Genomic DNA, 6,440 nt, shown 5'->3' with positions numbered 1-6,440 from the left:
AATAGGTAGACCGAGTGATAGGAAAGATATAGATTTCTGAAAAGTCATGAGGTTTTTTGTTCATGTCCCCCCAGGAGAATAGACCAAAGGACAAACAACAATGATGACAGAATCCCCGTGGGAGGAAGACTAGCTAATTTTTTTCTAGCCTGGGAAAAAAACAAGTGGGTCCTAGATATGGTAAGTTAGGATGAACGTTTAGAGTTTTCCTTCCTTCCACAAGTTTTCCTTCCTTCCACATAATGCCCCAACGGTCAGGGGAAAAGGGTAGCTCTGGAATCAAAAGTGCTTTTCCTTTTGAGCAAGGGAGTAGTTTGCCCAGTCCCCAAGGGGAAAAGAGGGAAGGGGTTTTTATTCACTTTATTTTTAGTGAAACAACAGAACAAGTCCTTTAGGGTTATTCTGAATCTGAAGAGGTTGATCAAGTTTCTGCCCTGCAAAAGGTTTCATATGGAGAATATAAAATCCACAATAAATTTACTTTTCCCCTCACCCATGACAGCACCCATGCGACTAGGACCTCCCATCCAGGACAGAAAACCTGATAAAATAAAAAGGTTCACACCCCCACCACACCTCAGGTTTCCTGTCCTCCGGATAGGATGTACCTAGGGAGCTCTTGCTCCTAGCCTTGGGTTCACACCATGGAGCTGGGGAAGGTCTGGGTCTTCTAACCGTGAAGGGACCTATCCCAGGCGGCGTTAGTCTTCTTTGGGGGCGGCTAGCCAAGTCTGCCTTTTCTCCTGCCTCCTCCCAGCCTCTTGGGGGGCCATTGTGGCCATGTTCAGGTGGCCCCCGGTCTGGCCACTGGGGTGAGGCACGTGCTCCATTCTCAAAGATGGCCGCCGGGGCAGTTGCGCTTACTGAGCATGCGCGTGGGGGCAGGCAGCAATATGCGGCTTCCTGTGTTCCGACGTCACTTCCTGTGGCGCTGCAGAAAGCATAGGCCTCTGTCGGTCTGAATTAGGAGTGGGCCATGTGATAAAGGAGGCCAAGGCACGTTATAAGTGGCAGCAGGAGGAGGCAGCCATCTCTCATCTGGTGCACACAGTGCTGTGCTCGACTCGGTGTCTGGAACCATATTGGAACTGGGAGATTCTGTACGCGCCGTCCCCTTGGAATCCTTGAGGCCTTCAACCCCGGTACTAGTCCTGAGGAGTCGGGAAGTATACATCTGCATATGGTGAGATCCACCCTAATTACTCTGGGTTGTTTGCTTATTGTTGTTTTACGTAGCAAAAATGCCTAAGAAAGCTTCTAGACTTAATATAAAGAATGTAGTGGGTGCAGGGTACCTTTACCTGCTTCTTACCCTAGGCCTCTATGTCAGGGGTGTGTGGATAAATTGGTGTTAGAAGAATCACAGTTTTTATCCAAAAATATTAAGGCTTTGGTGAGATCTGAAGTCGCTTAAATCCCTGAAGTGGAATCGGCCTCGGTCCCCAGAAAGGGTCAGTTACAGTAAAGATACAGATTCTTAAATCTCTGACGGGGAAGATTATGATGTTTCCCGACAGAATATATCCAATGAATTTTCTTCTTCTGAAGAGGACACAGCAGGGAGGGCCCTATTCCCAGCAGAATATACTGAACTTTTGTTAAAGGCGGTCAAAGCTACTATGCAGTTGGAAGACATTAAGCAACCAAAAACGATTGCCGATCAAGTTTTTGAAGGGTTAGGTCCCAAACACCATAGGGTTTTTCCAGTACATAAGAATATGGATGCACTCATTAAGAAGGAATGGAAAAATCCAGGTAAAATTTTTTAGGAGATATGGGATAGGGCCCCTACAGTGGATGCTCCGGTTGCTAAGATAGCAAAAAATCGGCACTTCCATTTGAGGATCTAGGATGCCTGGGAGATCCATTAGACAAGAAAGCAGATAGTTATTTGAAAAGGGTGTGGGAATCTGCATCTACCAGTCTCAGGCCTGCTATTGCTGCTTCCTGGGTATCTAGATCCTTAAAACTATGGCTGAACCAGTTGGAGTCTCATATTAAAGATAAGATGCCAAGAGAGGAGCTTCTTTCTTCCCTACCTACCTTCCTTAAAGCAGCCAGTTTTCTAGCAGATGCATCCACTGACTCTGTTCAATTTTCTGCTAGGACAGCGGCTATATCTAATGCGGCCAGGCATGCGATTTTGCTGAGATCTTGGAAGGGAGATCAGGGTTCTAAAGCTAGACTTTGTGCAATCCTTTGTGCAGGTTTTAGGCTGTTTGGTCCTTCTTTAGACGATATCCCTCTGATAAAAAGAAGAGGTTCCCAGTTCCACAGAAGCCTACTTTTTTCTGTAAGCCCCAGTCTAATTTCAGGAGGCAGAAGGGCAGGCAGAGTGATATAAGAGAAAGGTTCACTAAAAAAATCTAAGGGTTTCTTGTTCAAACCCTAGGAAAATAAGTCTAAAGACAAGCAGCAATGATGCCAGAAGTCAGGTGGGGGGAAGGTTAGCTCAGTTTCTTCCAGCCTGGATGTCCATTACCCAAAACAGATGGATTCTAGAGGTGATAAGGGAAGGTTATCGGATAGAATTCCTTTCTTTCCACCAGACTTTTTTTTATCCAAACAAAGCTACCCATAGATGTAAAAAGAGAAGCTCTAGAGTCAAAAGTTATGTCCTTATTGAGTAAGGGAGTAGTTTGCCCGGTTCTCGAGAAAGAGATAGGGAAGAGTTTTTATGGTAAAGAAACCAAACGGATCGTTCCAAATGATTCTGAATCTAAAGAATTTGAACAAATCCCTATCTTACAAAAAATGCATTGTTTTTGAGACTATAAAATCAACTGAGTCTACTCTTCCAAAACTGTTGGATGGCAAGTATACAGTGCTGCACATAATTATTCATACCCCTGGCAAATTTAGACTTGCAGTTACTTTTATTCAACCAGCAACAAATTTTTTGACGGGAAATGACATAGGTGTCTCCCAAAAGATAATAAGACGATGTACAAGAGGCATTATTGTGGAAAAAAAAACATTTTTCAGCTTTTATTTAATTTGAGCAAAAAGTATCCAGTCCAAAATTATTCATACACTTCTCAATAATCAATAGAAAAGCCTTTATTGGCTATGACAGCAATCAAACGCTTCCTATAATTGCAGACCAGCTTTTTGCATGTCTCCACAGGTATTTTTGCCCATTCATCTTTAGCAATGAGCTCCAAATTATTCAGGTTGGAGGGTCTTCTTGCCATCACCCTGATCTTTAGCTCCCTCCACAGATTCTCAATTGTATTCAAGTCTGGACTCTGGCTGGGCCACTCCAAAATGTCCACTGGTGCACAAGGCCAAGTTTCTCTGTAGACTGCCTGATGTTGTCATTGAGAATCCTCATGTATTGCTCTTTTTTCATGGTGCCGTTTACTGTGATTAGGTTCCCTGGTCCATTGCCTGAAAAACACCCCCAAAATATTAGGTTCCCACCACCATGTTTGACAGTGGGGATGGTGTTCTTTGGGTTGAAGGCTTCTACTTTTTTACGCCAAATGAAGGAAACATCATTGTGACTAAACAATTCAATTTTTGTTTCATCTGACCATAACACAGAAGACCAAAAGTCTTCTTCTTTGTCCAGATGAGCTTTTGCAAAGGCCAAGCGAGCTTTTGTGTGCCTTATCTGGAGAAGGGGCGTCCTCCTTGGTCTGCATCCGTGGAACCCAGCAGTGTGCAGTGTCCGTTTGGATTGTCTGCCTTGAGACATTGCCACCAGCAGAGTCCAGATTCACCAGGATGGCCTTGGTGGTGATCCTTGGATTCTTTTTCACCTCTCTAACTATCCTCCTGGCCAGCACAGGTGTCACTTTTGGCTTCCGACCACGTCCTCTGAGATTTTCCACAGTGCGGAACATCCTGTATTTTTTGCTCAAATTTAAATAAAAGCTGAGAAATGTTTTTTTCCCACAATAATGCCTCTTGTACTTCGTCTTATTATCTTTTGGGAGACACCTATGTCATTTCCTGTCAACAAATTACTTGCTGGTTGAATAAAAGTAACTTTAATTCAAAATTTGCCGGGGGTATGAATAATTATGGGCAGCACTGTAGATATGGAAGATGCTTACTACCATGTGCCGATTCACAGCTCTTCCCAGAAATTTTTAAGGACAGCAGATTGGACAAAAGGGAGATGGTTACATCTTCAGTACAGGGCTCTTCCTTTCAGAATTTCACAGGCTGCAAGGTTATTTACCAAAGTAGTGACAGAGATTGCGGCCTTTGTAAGACTAAAAAGAATCACTATGGTACCCTATTTAGATGGCTTTTTGTTAATTTCTCAGTCAAGGTAAGGGTTGTTAGAGGATATAAATTTCCTTTGCTCCACTTTAAAAGATCTAGGTTGGAAAATAAATTGGATAAATCACAGAACAAAATGCACCAAACGGATATGCCTCTGTACTAGCTAGTCATACAAGCAGATATTAAAAGCTGAGACTTATGCCAATATATTCCTGTCAGGAACACATCGGAGCCCATCATGCACCACATCACGGTCTCTGAGCATGGCAAGGGTCCTACCACTACGCTAACTATGGTGTGAACACGGTCTGAAGGTGATGAAATCCAGCTCACAGCCAAGCTTCCACACAACCGCATAGCAGGACAACTAATGCAATGTGAATAAAGCAAGACTGTAAGCCACACCCATATTAGACCGTGTGATGGTGGCATATCCGTTTGGTGCATTTTTTTCTGTGATTTATATAATTATATTTTCATCCGCACAATGCTCAGTTTTGTGTAGGATGCCTTTGTGGTGCATGTGGACCGCGCTGGCATCCTCCAGTATACGCATTTTTTGCTGGGGATAGTCGTTTGCTGCGGTCCACATGCGGTGGGACTGCTCCCCCAATGAGAAACACGCTACAGTGTTTGGGGTTTGAGCAGTTCCCCCATATTTGCCACTATATCTCTGTGATTTTGGAAAATAAATTGGAATAAGGCAAGTCTTGTTCCCTCTCAGATATATGTGTTTTGGAAATCCAATTGGACTCCTGTAAGAAGAAGAGTTTTCTTCCCATAAAGAAAAGGAATTTGATTATACAACAGACTTTTTTAAAGAGGACCTTTCACCAGTTTTTACTTTATAAAAGCGATACCTTACACTGTAGCCTATGTTCCTTAGATGTCATATCGCTAATTTTTTTCATGATATGCTCCTCCGTTGCACCGCTGTGTCCCTCGTTCAGTTTAGGCGCCCTGTATGCTAATTAATAGCATCGGAACAGGGAGGAGGAGACATCAGTTTTTCTCAGTGGGTGTCTCTTCTATCTGGCTGTGGCGCTGTCCAATCACAGCGGAGCGCGTCACAACCATTGAGAAAAAACTGCTCACCTTCTCCCTGGCTGTGACGCGCTCCGCTGTGATTGGACAGCACCACAGCCAGATACCAGTGTTCTTTCAGAGAGACTATGGCGGTATTGGGTCTGATAACATCCACTATTCCAGCAGTAGCTTATGCTCAAATTCACTCCAGGGATCTGCAGGCAGACATTCTGGGGTCCTGGTTCAGCTCCCCCCTTCCTCTAGACAGGGAATTCCACATTTCTTCAAAGGCCAGACTTTCCCTTTTATGGTGGATAAATCCGGTGCAGGGGTTCCATGGTCCTTTCAGGATCAGTTGGTAATCACCACGGATGCCAGTGTCTGAGGTTGGGGAGCTCACTCCCAGAACAGGTTCTGGCTGGGGAGGTGGGATCTAGCTTTAAGGAAAGGCTCCTCCAACTTCAAGGAGTTGAAAGCAATAAAAATGGCTCTGAAGATAGCGGTTCCAAAGTTGATAAACAGGGAAATAGTTTTCCATTCAGACAATTCAATGACAATAGCCTATATAAATCGCGAGGTGGGTACCAGAATCCCATCTCTGTTACATCTTTCCCAAGAGATTTTCAGTATAGCAGAAAGAAGGGGGCTTTTTCTATCTGCAGTACACTTGAAAGGGAAGGACAACACAATTGCAGATTTCCTGAGCCACACTTTTCTGAAACAGGGAGAGTGGTATCTGAACGAGGAGATCTTCCGGCAGATAGTCCAAAGGTATGGTCTTCCCAAGATAGATCTATTTGTGTCCAGGGCCAACAGAAAGGTGGAGAGATTCTTCTCCCTCAATCGTTTGGACAATCCACCAGCAGTAGATTAACTCAGGACTGGAGTCAGGAGTTGGGATATGCTTTCCCAGCTTTTTGTCTCATTCCCAGAGTTTTAAGGAAAATAGAGGAGGAGGGTGCATCAGTACTTATGATAGCTCCAAAATGGCCAAAGAGATCCTGGTTCTCAAGCCTAATAAGGTTAACTGTAGACCTCATTGGTCCCTTCCAGTGAGGGAAGAACTCCATCAGGGGCCACTCTTTCATCCCAGTCCAGAGATTCTTCATCTATCGGTTTGGAGGTTAAAAGGCAGATCTGGTCTAGAAGAGGTTTATCAAATAAGGTAGTTTCCACTC

Source organism: Bufo bufo, chromosome 2 (assembly GCF_905171765.1).
Source record: "Bufo bufo chromosome 2, aBufBuf1.1, whole genome shotgun sequence".
NCBI classification, from domain to species: domain Eukaryota; kingdom Metazoa; phylum Chordata; class Amphibia; order Anura; family Bufonidae; genus Bufo; species Bufo bufo.
Note: the sequence above shows the minus strand (reverse complement) of the source record.